General features: G+C 34.1%; 1 protein-coding gene across 2 annotated transcripts in view; it reads left to right on the top strand.

Moving 5' to 3' along the window:
• Positions 1 to 22,552, top strand: part of beta-PheRS (phenylalanine--tRNA ligase beta subunit) — a 212,810-nt gene that overhangs the window by 42,217 nt on the left and 148,041 nt on the right. The window lies entirely within an intron of this gene.

Raw genomic sequence — 22,552 nt, 5'->3', positions numbered from 1 at the left:
CGTTGGCGTTGGCGCTGGCGCTGACGTTCGCGTTACAACATGGTCAAATGGGAAATTCGTATGTCTATTTATAAACATCGTTCGCCGTTGGCGTTCGGTTCCGTTCAAGATGAACCAACTTTATCTTTTGCCGTTGGCCATTGTAGCATAGAATACACTAACCTTTCTGTGGTTGTAGTCGCGATCACAGAACATAAAAAAAACTGTATCTTTGTCATTGCAGCCAATAGCGATACCGAAAAAGTGACAAGGTTTGTCAAACAAATCAAACTAAATTATTTGTTTGTTTGTATTTCCACGTGTTTATAAAGTGATATAGTTTAGATAATTTAATTTATATTCCCTATATATTAGAAATTCGATCAGAGCCATAGTTTACATTTATTTTTGGTTTTACCATTTGCAGTAATTTTTCAAATACTGGAACCTGCATCCTGGTATATTTAAAAAACTGCTATGTATCCCAGTTTTTTATATTTGTATAATAATTAAAATTACCTCTTGCCTTTCTGTTCTGGTTAATGGGCCTCCGTTTGTATTGACGTTGTCTTTTATTTCGAAGGCTCAGTACTGCTCGAACACAAAGTATCGTGTATAAGTGCCACTGCACCTAACAAAGGCCGAGCATTTTCATTTTCCATTGTATTAAGTTTCAAGCAAACTTAATAATATCAAATCAAAAATGTAAGGTTTGAAATGATCTTTAACGCCAACGCCAACCGAAAGTTTATAAATGCAGTATATGCTAGCCAGTGCCAAGGTCAACGGCGAACGCCAGCGCCAACGCCAACGTAAAGTTTATAAATCAGCCTTAAGGGATTCATTGTTCTTTGTGTAAACTATTTTTTTGCATTGTACATACTATCGTCATTCAGACATTGTATGAAATATAAGTTTTTTATTATATATATATATATATATATATATATATATATATATATATATATATATATATATACAGTGAACGGCTAAATTATGGAATATTATTATTATTTCGAGAACCGTCGAGTTTTGAGGGAAATCCCGAAACAGGTCGATTTTTCTTATAAAATACCCATCTTATAACGTACATGGAGCAAGGATGACGTCACCGGTGTGGGTGTAGTGACATATCCGTTAATTTTTTTTAAATAGAAATTGCTATAATGCGGCACCTCATTTGAAGGAGAATTTAATTTATTTAACGACATTACATTTTTAACTAAAATATTTTTTTAAGGGTACAAAAACAATTTTTTTTAATTTAAATTCAACTTAATTACAACTAATGATTAATGTACTTTTAAGTAACCAAATTATGCATAACAATTATTTTAAATTAAATGTTCGAAATGCCATCCATCGGTTCCTGCCATGACTTTCTGAAGTAAATACTTAAAAAATCAAAGATAAGTAAAAATAATAATGGACACAAAAAGTTATCTCATAAACACTGAAACTTTTTATCAAATGTTAATTCAAGCAAGTGATAGTGGCATAGTTATTGTAATATTTATTGACGTAAATGTTTTGATTTTGTGAATTGTCATCAGTTGTCAATTGTAATTTTTACTTTTGAATACTAAATTATGACAGATCCATCAGCCAATCAACAGTAAGTAAAATATTCCGAAAATTTATTCCAAAGACAATGTGAAACTTGATATTTTATTAAATGTATATGACAATCCTCACAGTAGTTCAACACAAATGGGTGAATATGCTGGAGTTTCTCAACGATCGGTATTACGTATTTAAAAAAAGAAAAATACCATCCCTCCAAATTCAACTACATCAGGAATTAAACGACGACGATCCCGATCGCCGGCTTCAATTTTCTGAAATTATGCAGGATTTATGTATCCGCAATCCACATTTCATCAATCAAATCCTTTTTTCCGATGAAGCGACATTTTTTATACATGGTACCGTGAATCGTCAAAATTGCAGATATTGGAGTCAAGAAAACACACATTGGATGACTGAGTCACTCACGTTATTTAACTTTTTTGAGAAATCAACTTATACCTGTCCTTGCTAACATATATCCAAATGCCAATAATCCAAATTTACCTAGTGAAAATATCTGGTTTCAACAAGAAGGAGCCCCTTTGCATTACGCACGTGAAGTACGTCAATTTTTAAATCATTGCTTTCCCAGGAGGTGGATCGGAAGACGAGGTTTTATAGAGTGGCCAGCAAGGTCGCCAGATCTAACACCTCTAGACTTTTTCCTGTGGGTTACTTAAAATCAAAAGTGTATGTCAATAGACCCCAAAACTTACAGGACTTAAAAGATAGAATTAGGCATGAAATGAGTCTAATTACTCCAGGGCCCTGATTCTATTTCATTTCGATGTCGAAATTTAAAAGCGACTACGCCATGACAGTCGCAATCGCTAGCGATTCTCATTCATTTCGATTGTAGTTAAAACTGGGGATATTTAGTTTATCATTTTGACACTGCTGAAAATTTGGGTTGGCCCTCTTGTTTATTGGCTGCACGCTGCACTACGCTTGTTGAATGTTTGTTTTGTTTACGTTACGTGAACGTCTTTTTTTTCTTGTTTGAGTTGTTAAATCATAAATAGTGGACATTTGCAATTATATTTTGAATTGAAAGAAAAGATGGCAAGGAAAGAAAAAAGGCGATGGGGGGAGATCCCTAAGTTATAACCACAAAGGTTATTCCCATTAACACTAGTAGCACTAAGATTTGACTTAGTGGTTATATTCTAATATATTTTTAAATTTGCCGCAGCTTAGTAATATACTTGCCCTAAACTTTTTGGGTATCCTAGAGGCATAAACACCCTCTTCCAAATATGGTTCTAATACCCTTATCAAATAATTTGCAGCTTGTTTATTAAGCCGGAATTGCTGCCTAAATTGAACATCACTTAGTGAAAAAGGATTTTGAGTATCCCGTAACATTCTTCTTATCCTCCGTTGTGAGCGTCGGATATCTATCCTCTCTAATTCCTCCAAAACCAACAAATGTCCGTAAAACACAGCCATATTAATACTTTTTGCCTCAGTTTTCCTTGCAAGAATCAAAACACAACACCGCCTATCTAAACTGAACCTAAGTTCACTTCTCCCAGTCCAGCCAGTCATGTCAGATTAATTTCGACTCGAAATGAAATTTCAACCACTTTCTTGAAGTTGAAATTAATTTCGATAAATCGAAAATTAGTGACGTCGTTTGGTTAGTTCAGCTGAAATCCACAAGGTTCGCAAAGTCGCATTTCGACGTCGCCATATTAATTTCGACATGTTTTGAATCGAAATCTCAATTAGAATCAGGGCCCAGAAGTCATCCGCAATGTACTTGATGAATGTGTCCGTAGATTTGCATATTGTCAAGAAATCGATGGATGGCATTTCGAACATTTAATTTAAAATAATTATTATGCATAATTTGATTACTTTAAAGTACATTATTAATTAAATCAGTAGTTGTAATTTAGTTGAATTTAAATAAAAAAAAAATTGTTTTTGTACCCTTAAAACAATATTTTAGTTAAACATGTAATGTCGTTAAATAGAAAATTAAATACTCGTTTAAATGAGGTGTCGCATTATACCGATTTCTTTTTAAAAAAATTAACGATTTTCGTCACTACACTTACACCGGTGACATCATCCCTACTCCATGTACGTTATAACATGGGTATTTTATAACAAAAATTGACCTGTTTCGGGATTTCCCTCAAAACTCGACGGTTCTCGAAATAATGATAATATTCCATAATTTAGCCGTTCACTGTATGCATATATATATATATATATATATATATATATATATATATATATATATATATATATATATATATACCTACACGAAGGGCTGACGGCATTAGGCGTATCACCAAAAATTGGCAATAAAAAGCACAAAATCGCAAAGAATGGAGGAGTTTAAGGGAGGCCTATGTCCAGCAGTGGACGTGATACATGAAGGCTGGATGATATATATCAATAAAAGGGCTATTGGTTAACTATTTATTATCTCGAGCTTTCAATTGTGTTTACAATTATTATCAAGAGCTGCTAAAAAAGACAAAATATCTTACCAAGTTGAACTAGAAAGAAAAAAATTTTGGTTAACTCACCAAATAAAATTAGTTTGGTAAATAAAAATTGCTGCTAATACATCTCAAAAATAATATAAAAATGTCCTAATCTCATAATAAATGCTTCTCTGAAAATTTTAGTATAATTTTGAAAACATTTTCTTAACACAAAAACAATTGAATTTATAAATTAGTTAAAATAGCAACCAAATACAAATAAGCCCCAAATGTCATAAATGCTAACTTAAAATTTTTATTTTTGACAATTATATTGCCAAAAATAAAATTTTGTTTAAAAATTCTTTTTTGTTTAGTAACAAAAAAGAAGATTTATTCACCATTGATAGATGTCTGAAATAATGTAACAGATGTATGGAAAATTAAATCAAAATGTGACATTTTACAAGTTTTATACATAAATTATAAAGAAATAATATAATTATAAATTTTGCTTAGATTTTGAATTTCTGATCTTTTGTTTAAATTATTAAATTATTATCACTTTTGCTAATACAAACCATTTCCAAAAAAGTCCTTTTGAATTTATTACTTTCACTACATAAAATTTTAATGTTATCAAAATCCATAATATGGTCTTTATCGATTACATGACCTTCCAAAGCACAAGATGGTTTTTTAATTCTGCAATCACTTTTGTGAGAAATAATGTGATTTGAAAGATTTCTTCCGGTCTCACCGACATATTCAGCTTCACACTGAGTACAACTAATGCTGTATACTAAATTCGTTTTTTCAAATTTGTCTATAGGATATTTAGTTTTGGAATATAATTAATAATTAATACAAACACTAAAGGTTATTGACAATATAAAAATAGCAACAAAGAACATCAAAACTATTTCATCTTTATATTCCAAAACTAAATATCCTATAGACAAATTTGAAAAAACGAATTTAGTATACAGCATTAGTTGTACTCAGTGTGAAGCTGAATATGTTGGTGAGACCGGAAGAAATCTTTCAAATCGCATTATTTGGTGAGTTGGTGAGTTAACCAAAATTTTTTTCTTTCTAGTTCAACTTTGTAAGATATTTTGTCTTTTTTAGCAGCTCTTGATAATAATTGTAAACACAATTGAAAGCTTGAGATAATAAATATTTAACCAAGACCGCTTTTATTGACTCCAACCCATCCAAAACAGTTATATATTTTTTCCAAACGAGTCACAAGTGCTTCTTTTTTCTTATATATATATATATATATATATATATATATATATATATATATATATATATATATATATATATATGTATATATGTATATATATATATATATATATATATATACATTAAAGTTTATGCATTATTTCAATTTATATAATTTCACTGACTCATAGTAATATTTCTCATTAAAGTGCTAGTAACCTTATATTATTTCTTCTTCTTTTTCACATATTTTTACATTACGTAACAAAATATCTCAAATCGAGGAATTAGGTAAGAATAGAGCTGCTTTAAAAACAAAACTGAAGATTTTCGGTCAGTTTTCAGAAAAAATAATTAATTCTAATTCAGATGTGCCGGTTGTTGAATTACAAGCCAGACTTGCGAGTTCACAAGATATCATATGGCAATTCGACGAGCTACAAGTTGAAATTGATGTATCAATAGATGAAATAACTGAGGATTAGCTTTTATATCGCAGAGTTTGAGGATTTATATTTTTCGACAATTGTGAAGGCTCAGTGCATCCTATCTGAGGCTAAGGATCAAGTATCCGAAAGCTTACATCAATCACATGTTTCTGCTATGCATCTGCCAGAATCCTCTGGTCCTATTTAGCTCCAGAATCATCCTGAAGCTCCACATTATAACACATCTAACAGTAGCAGTGATAATATTTCTCATTAAGTACCCAATCACAATGTTTCTCTTTCTAGTTTTGTTCAAAATGCTGGTGTGTTACTCTCTACCATCAAGGTGCAGTTTCGAGAGGAGCTTGGTAATGTGCATTACTGCAGAGCTGCAGATAGTGGCTCTCAATCAAATTTCGTAATCTCTCGTCTTGTAAAATGCTTGGGTCTACGAGAAACTCCAACAAACATGTGTGTCATTGAACAATCTACTCAAACTCAAAACAACAGTTGAAGTAGAGTATAGAGTTCATTTATAATCAATTTGGATTATCTTTAACGTGTTTTATCAGTGATAATATCTGTGACCAAATTCCGAGTGGTCATATAGACATTTCTTCAATTCATGTACCTCCCAATACAAGGTTGTCTGATTCTGATTTTCAATTCCCATCTCAGATAGATATTTTAATTGGAGCAGCTCATTTCTGGGAACTAATGTGCTTAGGACAGGTAATAATAATAATTTAAATTTCCCTGATAGTAAATTGTGCGAGAGTCTAGACATATTCTGGAAGAGTGCTATGCTTTCAAACATATTTTATTAGAACAAAGTGACGCGAGGCTTATTTTAGAGGTACTTGTCAGAGAGATAATGATGACAGATTTGTCGTAAAACCTCCCTTAAAAAAAGTCGCCTGTCTTATTTTGTAACTAAAGATGTTGCAATCAAGCGGTTTTATAACTTTGATCTCAAATTTTGTCATAATCCCTCTTTAAAGGAAAAATGTGTCCAATTCATGGATAAGTACGTTTCGTTAGTGCAGATGACATTATCTTCTTCAGATAATCCTTGAGAACCGGACTTCTACCTTTCGCGTCACGGTATTGTAAAGGAAGAAAGTTTCACAACTAAATTATGAGTTGTATTCGACGGCTCTTGCGCTTCTTCCTCTGGTGTTTCTCTTAATGATCTAGAAATGCTGGGACCTACCATTTAAGACGATCTCATATCAATTTTGCTTCGTTTTCGTCAAGATTTATATGTCTCAGCAGATATTGCCAAGATGGATAGGCAAGTTTTGGTATACACTTCGCAGCGGAGTTTTCAAAGAATATTGTAAGGGAAGATTCATCTCAACCTCTTCTCTCATATGATCTGAATACAGTCGCATACGAAACCGCTTCTGCGTCGTTCTTAGCTACTATAGTTTGTTTTAAGTTAAGAAAATAACGTTGAGCTTATGGAGATCAGTGTTACCAAAACTCTCAGGCAAGTGTTGTTATTAGATTGTCGATATATGATTCATTCTAATCAGAGCCGTATTCAGCACTGTGTACTTGTAGTTAATTAATTTCACTATTAAAAGGATATGTATAGTTGAATACAAAATAATGCAATATAAATACTTGTTTCTTTAATTGACAGATATAGGTATGTAATTATTATAGGGTAATAAAAGTAGTTAAATTTTATTATTGTTTAACATTACATATTTATAAACGCTTTAGATAAGATGTAACTAAAAAAAAAACAAGTGCAGCTTTAATTTTATTTTCATGTAAATAATAACAACAATTACATACATAAAAATTTTTCCTTGTATACAAAGTGAATCACCACTAACGGAGCGGAAGATTACAGTGAAAGAGTAAAAAAATTTAAAAAATTTTAAATTATTAGTTTGTAATTAGATAAAAGCTACATTTTAAAAGTATTTTGAAATATACAGAGTGCCCAATAAATTTCGGCGTATCAAAGTTATATTTTATCTTCTTATTCTTCTTCCTCTTTATAAGTTATCATGCTTGTTCATTGGCGGATTGACATCTCTATGGAAGGTTGTCACTCCATATTTTTGCGCGGTCGGCCGATACTTCTTCTACTGATTAATGATTTATCTCTTGCTATTTTGACCACACGTGTCTCCCCCATTCTGCTAATGTGGTTATTTCATTTCATTCTTTTTTCTATTTAGAGTCCATTCATTTATACACTATGCGTTCCATATATATATATATATATATATATATATATATATATATATATATATATATATATATATATTGTTATGATGTGTTTTTTGTTTGAATGATGAGCAATGAGTATTTTTAATAATATAATATATAGGGTTTTTATCGCGGTTCTCAAAGAATTAGCTTGTAAGTACTTTTTTAAATTATCTTTATTATAACTATTATGAAACACACATATATATCTAACCTAGCCAATGTAAATTTAAAATAAACTATCTTTAAATTGATATTCTTATAAAACTAATTAAATTCTATAGACAATGTAAAATTTAAACAAACTATCTTCAAAATTGAAATTGTTATGACACTAACTAAATTATATTAACAAAATTTTGTACCTTTCTTTCACTGAATGCCTAAATGAACTGTTTTCCACTATATATATTCTAATCATCACTGAATGTCTTCGTACTTCGGTTATCCTTGTTTTTGTGAAATTACTTTTTCCAATTATCAGCTTCTACCAATTTAAGATATAGTTTTCTTCACCAGCATTTATACACCACCAAGCAAACCAGCAAACACCATTTATATTTATTCTTCTTTTCAATATACCAATATCCAATTATTATAAGTTGATTTATACTAATCTCCAATCATAATATAATTTTAATTCCTTCCAATGTCCATCCAATATTCTTCTAATATACTTTTATAATCTTCAATAATTATTTGTGTATAATTATAAATGTGCATTAAATATATGCATAATTTTTAATCTTCATTTAACTCACTATATTAAAAAATTGGACTATTTGTACTTGATTCACTGACTCCAACTAACTTTCATATTTCTTACTAAACTTTTCTGACTGACTTCTTGAAATTCTGAACAATTTACTTCACTAACTAAATGTGTCTACTAACTTTCATAATGAACTGGCCTGACTTCTGACTAAAAACTCCCACTTGAATCCAAATCACGGGTATTTATATCTTTTTGGATGCTCTAGAATCCTCTGGTAAGAAATCATGTTCGATTTCTTCGATATGGATGTTCTCGAAAAAAATATCTGTTCCATCCACCGACATAATCATTATTCCAGAATGTTCGACCGTAAACAATAGTCACACTCTGCACTCTGGAGAATTCGTTAATGTTCCATTGATAATTTTGTTGACATTTAGGCTTTTCAGATCAGAATAAACATTCAAATTAGTAACTAACACTCTAATTTAATAAAATACACAATTCAAACAATATATTATTATAACCCCACTTTATATTCCCAATTATTTCCTAAAATGTCACTTGGAGAGTAAGTATATCTGTCTATCACTCACTGTATAGTTGGTTGCCTATGCACATGGCTCACTTAAATATATTTACAACATTAAAATACAACTTTTACAATTATTATATGCTAATTTATTAAAAATGCCCTCACATAAATATATTTTTTTTAAATTCTCTAGTATATAACTTCTTAAAATAATCAAATACTTTTTTATATCTAATATTATGTAGTATATAACTTATAAATTATTTTCTATAAACCCCAATCGTCACAATATATATATATATAGATATATATATATATATATATATATATATATATATATATATATATATATATATATATATACATATATATATATCACTATTACCTAATTTTCACTTTTGCCTTTTGCCGGACTATTATTTACAGACTTTTCGGATTTGGCACTTTGTGTCCGCCGATTTGCACACTATCACATAATTTACTCACTGCATATTAACATCATCCTCATCTTCTCTATCATCGCTATCACTTTCATTACTGTCACTGTCATCCGTCACATTTATTACCACAGGATCAATATCGTCCATCAACCCGTCAATAACCCAAAATTTTTGCTCTTCCTTAATAGAAAGTTTACAATAATTTTTCCAGTTTTCCACTGTGACTATACCAAATGCATTTCTTATTAATTGTTCTATAGCAGTGGTCTTAAACTATGTGTTATGTGAGGCAATATGTTTTTTAATGTATTTTTCTTTGTATGTGTTTACAACTTCAATGAGCTCTGATAATAAGCTAAATAATCTTCTTCAAAAAACACATCTTTCTCTAGCAACCATGTCTTAATTTGATTTTTATTGAAGGCTTGTGTCTGAATCACTTCTTCTCTCCTCGAATGGTACGAAGCGTTGTCCATCACCTCTGGAAGATTAGGAAGCAGCTTTTCCTTAAACCATTGTTCAAATATAGGACCATCCATCTCATCATGATACTCTGCTGGGTTTTTTTTAGCTAAAAACCAAAAAGCAGCACCTTCTACAAAGCCCAATTCGCTACCCGCATGCACTATAACATATCGGGGGCCTCGTTGTGTCGGCTGTTTTAGGCTTGTTGACAACCCCTCAACAAACGCATCCTGGGTTGAAGTCACTGAGAGGTCCTTCCATTATTTAGAAACACTATGTCCAACATTCACTCAAGTTTCGTCCAAATAAACGAGGGTGTATCCTTGAGAACAAAATTTTTTTATCTCACCCAAATACTGATGCCTCCATTTTAGAATATCGGGCCGTTCAATCCTGCTTGACTTTACTCCTCATTTGAAAAAAACAAAGTTCATTTGATGGAGTATTTTGCACATGTTTGCTAAATCTTGTCTTTTTTAAACAGTGCACAAACTTTGTTGAATCTCGGCGGTGAATTTTTAAAGAAAAAACTATGCACGGTGGCACGTAGCTGCGTACGAACTACTGCATCGTAAGTGAATTTTCTGCTGTTCACTTTACTTTTGGTACGTTTTCTATGGGCCTTAGTCCTCCTTTCGCAGCTTATTTGCGTATTTTAGAAATAGTACTAAAACTTACTCCCGTTATAGCATTTACTTTATCGGTTAAACTTCTAACACTTTCACCACTTCTTAAATTTAGATAATAATTAAATACATTTAAAACAATTTGTTTTGCACGGATGTCCAAGATATTCCATATAATATTGAGTAATTGTATATGCAACAAGTATATTAACTTCACATGCCCGTAACCTAACCTAACAACCTTGTCTAATCTAATAATCTGTCCTGTCACCTCCTGTCATGCCATCTTGTTACCAACATGAATAATATGATTGTCACTTAACTGGGTATCATAAATCCTCTTTTCTTTTTCCTTATAAGTCCAGCTTGCAAGGTTTTTTAATTTGTCTCCCTGACCTTGTACAGGAGAAAAGATCTTATCTAAAAGATCCCCTTGCTCGAGATAAGATCTAATTTAAACACAATTGATATTAAGAAACTCACCAACCCAGAAACCGAAATAAAAGTACGAGAACAGCTAGAAAAGAAAATAAACGACATTAAGGAGAATACGTCGGACATAATAGAGAGATGGGATAAATCGAGGGAAGCAATCCAAACAACATGCGCGACTCAATTAAAGCGTGACAGACAGAAGAAAAAAGAAGGATGAAGAAAAATGAAATATGTCTGATGAGATAATGGATATGATGGATGAAAGACGTAAATTCAAGAATAAAAATGCAGAAAAATACCAGCAGATCCGCAAAATCATAAGAACGAAAATTCGAGAAGCAAAAGAAAAATGGTTTTTCAACGAATGCAGGGAAATAGAACAATACGAACGGAAATACGACAGTTACAATATGCACAAAAAAATAAAATCAATGACAAACAAGAGGAAATTCAATAAGTCGCCCAACAGCATAAAAGATAGCGACGGAAATCTTATCTTGGAGCCATCAACGATCTTAGAAACATGGAAATCATACATAGAAAAATGATTTGCATCTGACAGGACTGATGATCACCTATATGGAGAAGGAGAAACAAGTCCTTCAATCCTTAAATCGGAGATAGAAGATGCCATTGCATCACTAAAAAACAATTAGTCAACAGGTCCTGACAATGTACCCTGCGAAATATTAAAGATCCTGTGTAAATCAGACAAACAGTTCCTTGATAATCTAGTTGTGCTTTTTAGCAACATATATAATAGCGGTAAAATCCCCGAGGAACGGGCTACAGTCAACATTTATTACAATCCCGAAGAAACCAAATGCCCAAATCTGTGATGACTACCGGCTTATAAGCTTGATCCATCATCTCACTAAAGCGTTCACTAAGATTATTCATAGAAGAATATATGATAAATGTGAGTCAAATATCGATAGATCGCAGTTTGGTTTTCGGAAAGCACTTGGAACTAGAGAAGCAGTTTTCCAGGTGCTTATACAGCGGTGTAGAGACGTTGATAAGGACGTGTATTTATGCTTTGTGGGTTTTAGAAAAGCATTTGACAATGTCAATCATGAACAATTGATGGATATTCTTCGAAAGACAGGTATTGACGACAAGGACATTCGAATTGTGGCAAACCTATACTGTGGTCAAACAGCAAGAGCAAAAATTGGCAACGGACTCACTGGAAGGTTGCAGATCAAAAGAGGTGTCCGTCAGGGGTGTATCGTATCCTCACTCCTATTCAATATTTATTCCGAGGAAATAATTTAACAAATGTATGGAAAATGCAAATGAGGGCAAAAAAATAAACGACGAGTTAACGAACAATATAAGATATGCCGACGACACGGTGATCCTTCCTAGTACCATAGACGAATTACAACAGGTAATAGAAAGAGTTTATTCAGTTAGTGAGGAATACGGCCTAAGCCTCAACTTCAAGAAGACAAAGTGGATGCTGATAAGCAAAAAGCAACAACCTGCTCTACAATTACGGATAAATAACATACTAATTGACCATATAGAATCTTATGTGTACCTTGGCACCAATGTAAATGCAAAATGGGAACAGGCGACAGAAATTAATGCGAGAATAGAACGAGCTAGAGCAGCATTTAACAATATGAAAAAGCTCCTCATAAGCAAGGATTTGTCTCTTCCCCTAAAACTACGTCTAGTTGAATGCTATATTTTTTCGATCTTACTATATGGTATGGAGGCCTGGATGCTGACAGAGACGCTCACGAGAAAACTAGAAGCATTCGAAATGTGGGTGTACCGACGCATTCTTCGGATATCCTGGATCGAACATGTCACTAACATAGAGGTACTCCAAAGAATCGGAAAGGAGAAAGAAATCGTGAGCACAATCAAACAAAGAAAGCTTGAATATCTAGGCCACATATTGAGACACGATAAGTACCGTCTACTGTCGGCTGGACAGTAGATCAGGCTCACATCGGTCGAACTATTCAGAAGCTCAATAATTTTTTTTTATGCATAAATGCATGAGCGCTGACAGAACATGCATTAACGTTAAAACATGAATTTAATTTCGAGGATTCCTGTATTTTGACAAAAGAAAAAAACCATTCAAAACGTGTTTTCTTGGAAATGTGTTTCATTAAATCCAATACGTCTTGTATAAATAAAAAGTCTGACAGATAAACTGAGCAACATTAATTGTTATTTACTGACAAAACATCAAAAATAAAATAAAGATTTACTTTTACATATACACACCATAATACACCTGCATGCAAAACATGTTGCATACCATCAAGACAGGTTTAATATACTACTTCCATTAATAAAACATGAAGAACATCTAATTACATTTTATCATACTATTTTTGTTTTTTCTTTCTGTTCTCTATGGATCAGTTAAAACACACCGTTAAAAGATGTCATAAACGAAGTTTCACTATCATTAATTAATTTTAAAATGTATTTTGTTCATTATTTTATGTTATATTTTATATGTGTGTTATTAATATTGAGTGTCGTAACTTTGTATAACTAATCTCATCGACTAGTAAGTTGCACTGACAATTTGTGATATATTGTAAATATTTACACATTCTTCTAATTACAGTGTCTTGAAAAAGGAATTAAACAATTCCGAAAGCTAGACCAAAAGTCAAAAGAGTGTTTCTGTAACATCCCGGCCAAACTTTCTGACTACAGCCCTAATAAACCGTGTTGTTTGTATATATATATATATATATATATATATATATATATATATATATATATATATATATATATATATATATATATATTGTTGTGATCTGCTTTATGATGTTTTATTATTAATTAACACTAATTTAATTAATCCAATTATTTAATGAATTAATTCACTAATTTATGCAGAGTCATACAAATCAATTACTATTAAAAATTCTCAGGGTGCCTTCTTAATTTTGCTTTAATCAGTTTACTTTATATATCTCTTCTAGTGGGTTCAGTATCTCCTAGTTGCTCATAATCGGGATAGAACAAGGAAACGGAACTAATATTAAAACAACATAAATATGCACACAAATTATTATTTATTTTCAATAAGCAATACGATGAATATTAATAAATAACTTTTGTGGGCAATTATCTTTCCCAACAAACTCGTATACTCTAAATTTAATTTTAATTACAAACTATCTATTGATCTGTTTTATAATAATATCTACTAAATATTGACAATATAAAATATAATTTATTCACAAAAAATAACTCTTTGAAACTTGGAATCTTAGTTCGTATGCTTATATTTGATTTTATCTTTAGAATATCTTAAAGTTTTCTTTCATTCAAATTATTTGACTGACCTTTATTTTTTACACCAATGATGTCTCCTCTCGATCAAACCACAGTTCCTTCCTTGATTGATTATGTCCGGCTACCATCAAATCTTTCCCGTTCTCAGCATCGATCCAAACCGCATACCAGCAAACTACTCCTCCGAAAACACAAGCCCAAGCCTCTTTTGACCGGTACTCTTTATTCACAAATTCTCCTTTCTTTCTCAATTATATCTCGTGGACTATGCAGACTCAAAAGAGGTATTAATCTTCTCGATTTTGATCTGCTCTCAGCTTCCACCTTTTTCACTAACAAAAGAAAACACTGGTACTCAGATGGACTACACGAAAAACACGTCTTCTCTTCTGGTCTGCCGGTAACATAATAATCTTTTCAATCTCCCCAGACATCCTTCTCAACTCTCTCATTCCCCATCATTCCTTTTTAACCAATCATAAGCATTCATCTTTCCCACTTATTTCCGATTTAGAAAATTTCCAACATAATATTTAAAACAAATAAACAACTTTCACTCAAATTACTTTTCAGAAACCATTAACAATTTTGCCTTTTTCAACAGAAATAAGCTTCCAAATTCTTGTTATCTCATATCTAAATCTAATTCTTATTTACTTTCGAAAAATGTCCACCGCAAAATACAATTACAAAGTTTATTCCTTAAATATATAATTATACGGGTTCCATTGTCCTTTCACTATTCACTCAGTCTTTCAAGGAAAAACTGTTCCGTCACGGAAACAATGTCTTCTCTTATTCTAACTATTACAAATAAGTACAGGGTTGTATTTTAACTTATATGCCCGCGGTATATTAAAATAATAAAAAAAACTCTTTATTCTATTTCTGATCGATAAACTGATCCATAACAAATCCCCGCCTTGTTTTGAGATACAAATTTTCTTTTTTTTTAAGTGTAACAAAAAAAAAATATTATTTTCTCTCAACACAAAATTTTTCTTTTGTAGTCATTTTATCCTATGTCCAATATCAAATCTTTAGAATTCATATCCGAAATTGGACAGTATAATTTTATCACCCAGTAGACCGAATGAATCTATTTGTTATTAAATACACACACGTAGTTAATTAGGTTACATACACACTTGGTCAATTATCAATAATATAATTTGTACATCAGTCAAAAGTGCTGACAAAGTTAAACTATTTACATAAATTAAATACACATGTCACGCGAGGTCCGCGAAAATATTGACCCAAGTAAAGTTTATATAAAACTAAGATCTCTTGCCTAGAGAGGCATTCAATCAATATTCACTCAACGAGCTTGATAGTCTTCAACGATCAACTTCATCAGTCTCTACTCAAAGTAATCCCGGGTCTACACCCATAGTGTACGTCTCTACAATAAACTCTGCTACTATTATTTGGTGTTTCCATTACAACTGAACGAACATCTTCACTGAGCCAACGAAGGGGATTTGTTCATGGTCCTATCGAGAAACAGAATACTTCAAGGAAGTTTGAGAGAGTCTATACAGTCCACGCCAGCAACACCCTCAGTAGCAGAGAGAGACCACTAGACCCGGGAGAACGAGAGCCATACCAAAGCCGAGAGCCACACTAGAGCCGAGAACAGTACCAAAGCCGAGAGCCACACTAGAGCCGAGAGCAGTACCAAAGCCGAGAGCCACACTAGAGCCGAGAGCAGTACCAAAGCCGAGAGCCACACTAGAGCCGAGAGCAGTACCAAAGCCGAGAGCCACACTAGAGCCGAGAGCAGTACCAAAGCCGAGAGCCACACTAGAGCCGAGAGCAGTACCAAAGCCGAGAGCCATACTAGAGCCGAGAGCAGTACCAAAGCCGAGAGCCACACTAGAGCCGAGAGCAGTACCAAAGCCGAGAGCCATACTAGAGCCGAGGCAGTACCAAAGCCGAGAGCCATACTAGAGCCGAGAGCAGTACCAAAGCCGAGAGCCATACTAGTGCCGAGAGCAGTACCAAAGCCGAGAGCCATACTAGAGCCGCAGAGCAGCCAAAGGACAGGACCGATTGCAGAACCCACCAGAAGCGAGGGATCCTCAACGTCTAAGAACGCAAAAAACCGTAAGTTTTTGAATAATTACAAAATCTTCCAACTTTTACAATCTTACAATTTAACAAGTTTTTTTTTTATTACAATTTAACAATTTAGAACAACAATCTCCACTCTATCAATCGTATAATAATGTACTTTAGAATGTATACCATTTAAATAATACAGAGAATTGATAAAACAAAAAATAAACGTCATTCACAACTATAACTTACTAAACAGTAATTTTGTATGACAATTTGAAAAAAGAAACGTTCATACATATAGCTTGCTTTTAATTTCAATTACTTTATTTCGACAAACTTTACAAATACTTTATTTCGAAAAATTAAAATAATTACGTAGCAAATAATTTCATTTATTTTGATAACAATATATATATATATATTGATTTATATATATATATATATATATATATATATATATATATATATATATATATATATATATATATATATATATATATGTATATATATCATTATAAGAGTGTGTGGATTACATCTTGACCTACCTCAGTACAAAGAATAGCACAGCAGGCAAGGTCAAACTCATATTTCGCTAAATTGCACATTCCGATAGAAAAGAAAGTGTTATAATACAGGTATACTTATTTAATAAATAACGTACATTTCGTATTGTCTAATATATTTACCGCTGAATGTAAAAATTTATAAGAAAAATCATGGAAAGCATATACGTTAAGCAAGCGGAATTAGGAACAGAAATAACGAAACTCGTTTCAAATACAAAAAAGGATTCCCAATCTCGGAAAAATCAACAATACATCCGGGATAGACAGGAAAAATTAGAAGAATATTGGGCAAAATTTTTAAATAACCACGAAAAGCTGCTAGAAGGGGGTATAACGAAAGAAAAATATTTTGAAACAAAATACTATGATCAGGTATTTAAGATATACATTGAGGGGAAAACCCTGTTGGAAGAATATGGAAGGGTGCTGAAAAGAGGAAAAGCACCGAAAGTAAAGGAGATACAGATAAGAAAACAAAGAATCGAGGAATTATTACGGCCAGAAAATGAACAAGACTTGCAGGAGGATGAAGAATTGCAGTCAGAGTTAAGAGAATACATGGAAAAGGTGAATACACTAATGATTGAAGCAGCAGTAAATGAGGAACTAGACGCTACAGATAATGGAGAAGTAGAGAGAATAAATCATCTAAAGAGGAAAGTCAGGGGAGTTTTAAAGAAAATAAGGCCAGGAATGCAACGGCCAGAAAGCACACAGAGGAGGGACGGTGTGACATTGCCGCAGGTAAAAATCCCTGTGTATGAAGGCAGATATGAAACGTGGAGAACTTTCCACGATCTGTTTACTAAAGTAATACATGAAAACGACCAGTTATCAAACGCAGAAAAAATGCAGTACCTAAAAACTCAAGTAAGAGGGGAAGCCAACAGAATGATACAACACTTAAACATATCCGAGGCCAACTACGAAGTGGCCTGGAACATGCTAAAAGATAGGTATGAGAACCCAAGGATGATATTGTTTAAATTAATAGACAGGATGCTACTAGCGCAGGAAGTAAAGGAATCTTCTGCTAGAGCATTGAAATCACTACATGACACCTTCCACGAAAGTCTGGAAGCCATAGGAGGGTTAGGAACAGACACGGAAGCGTGGAGCCCATTGATAGCCCGAATTATCATAACGAAATGGGACAATGAAACTAGGAGGCTGTACGAAAACCACATTGGAGACAGTAGAGAGATACCGACGTACAAATCGACACAAACATTCTTACAGCGAAGATTTCAGACACTGGAACTGCTGGAGTCAGAAAAAAGACAAGAGAAGCAAGGAGGATCTCTTAGGAAACCAAGAACACATTGCGTGATATGCAACGGAGATCACGGAGTACCGAACTGCAGAGAATTTCAGGAACTCAATGTAAGAGACCGGAACAGGATGATAAAAGAAAAAGGATTGTGTACAAACTGCCTAGCACATAAAAAAGAAAAACAATGTTATTCACAATATAGGTGCAGACACTGTGGCGGAGACCACCACCATATGTTGCATTATGAAAAAGGAAACACAAGCAACAAAAGAAACTCCAATGGAACGAAAGGAGAACAAACACAAGAAAGAAATGGAAGAGATTCAAACAATAGAAGAAACGGGTACCAAGCTGATAGGTACAGAGGAGGAAATAATAATGCATACAACGCCAGAGAACAAAATAACGGAAGGCGAGAAAATACACAAGATACCAATGGGCCTAGGAATAGCAACGACCAACAAAGAGGGCAGAATTCAGTAAACTGTGCAAGCCATAAGGAAGGTAAAGCATTACTAGCGACAGCTGTGGTACGCATAAGAGATGCGAAAGGAGATTCACACATAATGAGAGCACTAATCGACCAAGGGTCACAATGCGCATTTATAACGGAACAAGCTGCGACGACGCTAGGAACAACAAGGAAGCCCATACAGGCGACCATATCCGGGATAGGCTCGTCAGGAGAAAAAACAGCCAACTGGAGTATGAAACTTATAATCGAAACTCATTACGAAAGAAGCTCGAGATGGAAATAGAAGCACTAGTACTACCGAAGATAACAAGGAATTTACCGGAACAGGATATAATTCTACCGGACTATAACGAGAAAAATGCAATACTGGCAGATCCAAGATATTACAAGGTAGGGAAGATAGACTTACTACTAGGAGTAAAAGAATACAGTTACATATTGACAGAAGGGATGCACAGAATAAGTAATGGACTCCTGAGTCAAAACACCAAACTAGGATGGATAGTTTCGGGAATAGCACGAGAAAAGGAGAATATAAAAGCAGAAGTATGCTGTATGATATCAAGACAAGAAATGGACGTACAAATAAAGAACTTCTGGGAATTAGAAGAAGTAAATCAGGACACAAGTTTCTCAGTGGAAGAACAAGAATGTGAAGAACTGTATCGACAGACCGTAAAAAGGAATGAAGAAGGGAGATACGAAGTAAAAATTCCGTTTAGGGAAGACGTCGCAAAGTTAGGAGAATCTAAACAGCAAGCATTCGCCAGATTGATGCAACTAGAAAGGAAGTTTGCAAAAGACAAACAGTTAGAAGCGAATTACAGACAATTCATGGAAGATTATAAAAACCAAGGTCATATGGTAATAGCAGAAAACCAGGGAGATAGGTACTACTTACCTCATCATCCAGTGAGAAAAGAGGACAGTACTACAACGAAAATAAGAGCCGTGTTTGATGCATCAAGCAAAAGCTCATCGGCAGTAAGCCTGAATGATATTATGCACACAGGGCCGAAATTACAACAAGATTTGACAAATATACTATTACGATGGAGATCCAATAAGGTAGCATACTCAGCGGATCTGGAAAAAATGTTTAGACAAATCAGAATGGCAGAAGAAGACCAAAAATATCAAAAAATTTTGTGGAGAAAGGACACAAAGGACCACATACAAGAGTATAACTTAACGACGGTGACATACGGCACGGCCGCAGCACCCTTTTTAGCGTTAAGAACAATACAACAATTACAAGAAGACGAAGGAGCGAGGTTCCCGTTGGCATCGAAAATTGTAAAAGAAAACATGTATGTAGACGATATACTAGGAGGAGCTGAGACAGTGCAGGAAGCAGAAACAGCCCAAAAGGAATTAATACAACTGTTCAGAAAAGGAGGTTTCATTCTTAGAAAATGGTTGAGCAACGAAGAAAAAATAATGGAGAACGTACCGGAGGATATGAGGAACGTAGACTCCAAGGCATTCAAACAAGAAGAAGTACGGAAAACGTTAGGAATACACTGGTCACCTAAAGAGGATATAATCACATTCAAAATAGGGATAACGACGGCAAAGAAAATAACGAAAAGACACGTACTGTCAGAAGTAGCAAAACTATACGACCCACTGAGATGGATAGCACCTGTAGTAATTCAGGCGAAAATGTTCATACAGGAATTATGGGAGCAAAAGACCAGTTGGGATAAAGAATTAACTAGCAACCAACAAAGCAGGTGGAATACATACCAGGCGCAATTAGTAAATCTGGAGAAAATAACATTGCCCAGGTGGAACAACTTAAGCAAGATAAACAGAGTAGAACTACATGGATTTGCAGATGCGTCTATGAAAGGATATGGAGCGGTAATCTACTCAAGGGTATTAGGCCCAGAAATTAAAACGGATCTAATGATAGCAAAATCGAAAGTCGCACCATTGAAAGGGAAAACGACGTTACCGAGGCTCGAGCTGTGTGCCGCGGTACTACTAGCAAATTTAATGAAGAAAACCCTACAAGCATTGAACAGGGAAAACATTGAGGTATATGCATGGTCGGACTCAACGATAACCCTGGCTTGGATAAAGGGATCATCAAAAAGGTGGAAAATGTTCGTCGCCAACAGAGTAGAGGAAATAAGAGGCGTTATAGGACCGAAAAATTGGCATAAGGTAGATACAAAGGAAAATCCAGCGGACATCCTCTCACGTGGAAGTACCGCATCAGAATTATTAGAAGCATACAGTAACATTGAAGCATTAGATAATAACCAAAAGGAGCTAATAAAGGGATCACAGCACCAGGCGAAGATAATGTTAGAAACAATAACATCAATCAATCACACAGAGAACAGGATAAACGAGCAAATGAACAAGTTTAACAAAGCACTAATCACAGGTCTACAAGAAATATCTAAAGGACTTAACGAAGTAGAAGACAAAGCACAAAAACTAGAAACCGAATATAGCACGTTACGAATACAAACGATAGCATTACAAGTTATGGACTTCATAAACGAATATACTCAATTTTACGAGGGAATATTAAACCTTCACTATAACCACGGACACTTCATTGATATAGTGAAACCGGGTGAAATAACCAAATTAATAGGGAAAGCAGGGCAGATACTGCCTCAAGGGGTCGAAATACGACGACAACCCATTATAGAAACAGAAGTCAGTCATGACGAAAATATAACAGTCATCGGCTACTTCATAGTGACAGGGAAAAATAAGTACAGCATGCTCAAAGTCACGGCCATACCACTTAACGTTGAGGGGTCGGTGTTGCGCACATTTGTCGCCCCAAGGAATCTACTGGTCGTAGATTATAACACACTGCACTACTTCGAATTGACCGCAGAAGATAGAGAAAGATGCTTACTGTTGACAAAGGCGCAGATAGCGTGCTCACCAACGGCTATAAGAAACATGGATACCCAACCAAACTGCATACTTGAAGAAATTTATGAGCGATCTAAGAATAGCACATGTCCAGTGGTAGCCAGGACAATACAGACAGCTCAATGGAGTAAGATGGGTACTCCCAACCTCTGGCTAGTTATCACGCCAGTCACGATACACATATCCATTATTTGCGATGGAAATCGGAACGAAAGAGTACTGGAACGAGTCACATTCCTGAAGCTTTCACCCAAATGTATCGCCCAAACGAAAAATATTACATTACTCCCCACTAGCAGTGGGGTGGACAGAGCAGTGACGAGTTACCTGAAGTCGCCAATCACGCCCGTGGCCCAACTGGTGGCGAGGACACCCCGCAAGTTTAACACGCCTCTAAACACCTACCTTGACATACCAGGAGGAGAGCTACGTCATGTGTTACTTGAGGAGGAGAGTCTGGAACAAGAAATGACGCATACGCAGTGGCGATCGATTCACGAATCTAATTGGCATTATTTTGTGGCCACCGGGATCATTACTATAATGGTAATAATTGGGATACTCACGTTATGGAAGTACCGTCCTGTTGCACGACTATGTCGTTCAGGGAATCCACAAACTCAGACTAACGAACAGGAAGTACCTGTATTAGTTAGTAATCGGCACAACAATGTACCGTCGACTTCCCAAGTTGACATCCCACTTTCCACATTTTCATCCAATTGCCCTAATTTTAATCTAGAGATAGAGTCGGACATTGATAGCTAGGGTACGGTTGGAAGATTGTTGATTATTCTTAAACTATTTATAATTTATCATATTTGAATTTTACTATGTTATATAATACTTATATGTAAACTTTGAGTATTGACACTTGGGCCAGATTGCCCGAT

The sequence above is a fragment of the Diabrotica undecimpunctata genome, chromosome 4 (assembly GCF_040954645.1).
Source record: "Diabrotica undecimpunctata isolate CICGRU chromosome 4, icDiaUnde3, whole genome shotgun sequence".
NCBI lineage: Eukaryota > Metazoa > Arthropoda > Insecta > Coleoptera > Chrysomelidae > Diabrotica > Diabrotica undecimpunctata.
This window is presented reverse-complemented; position numbering and strand designations above follow the sequence as displayed.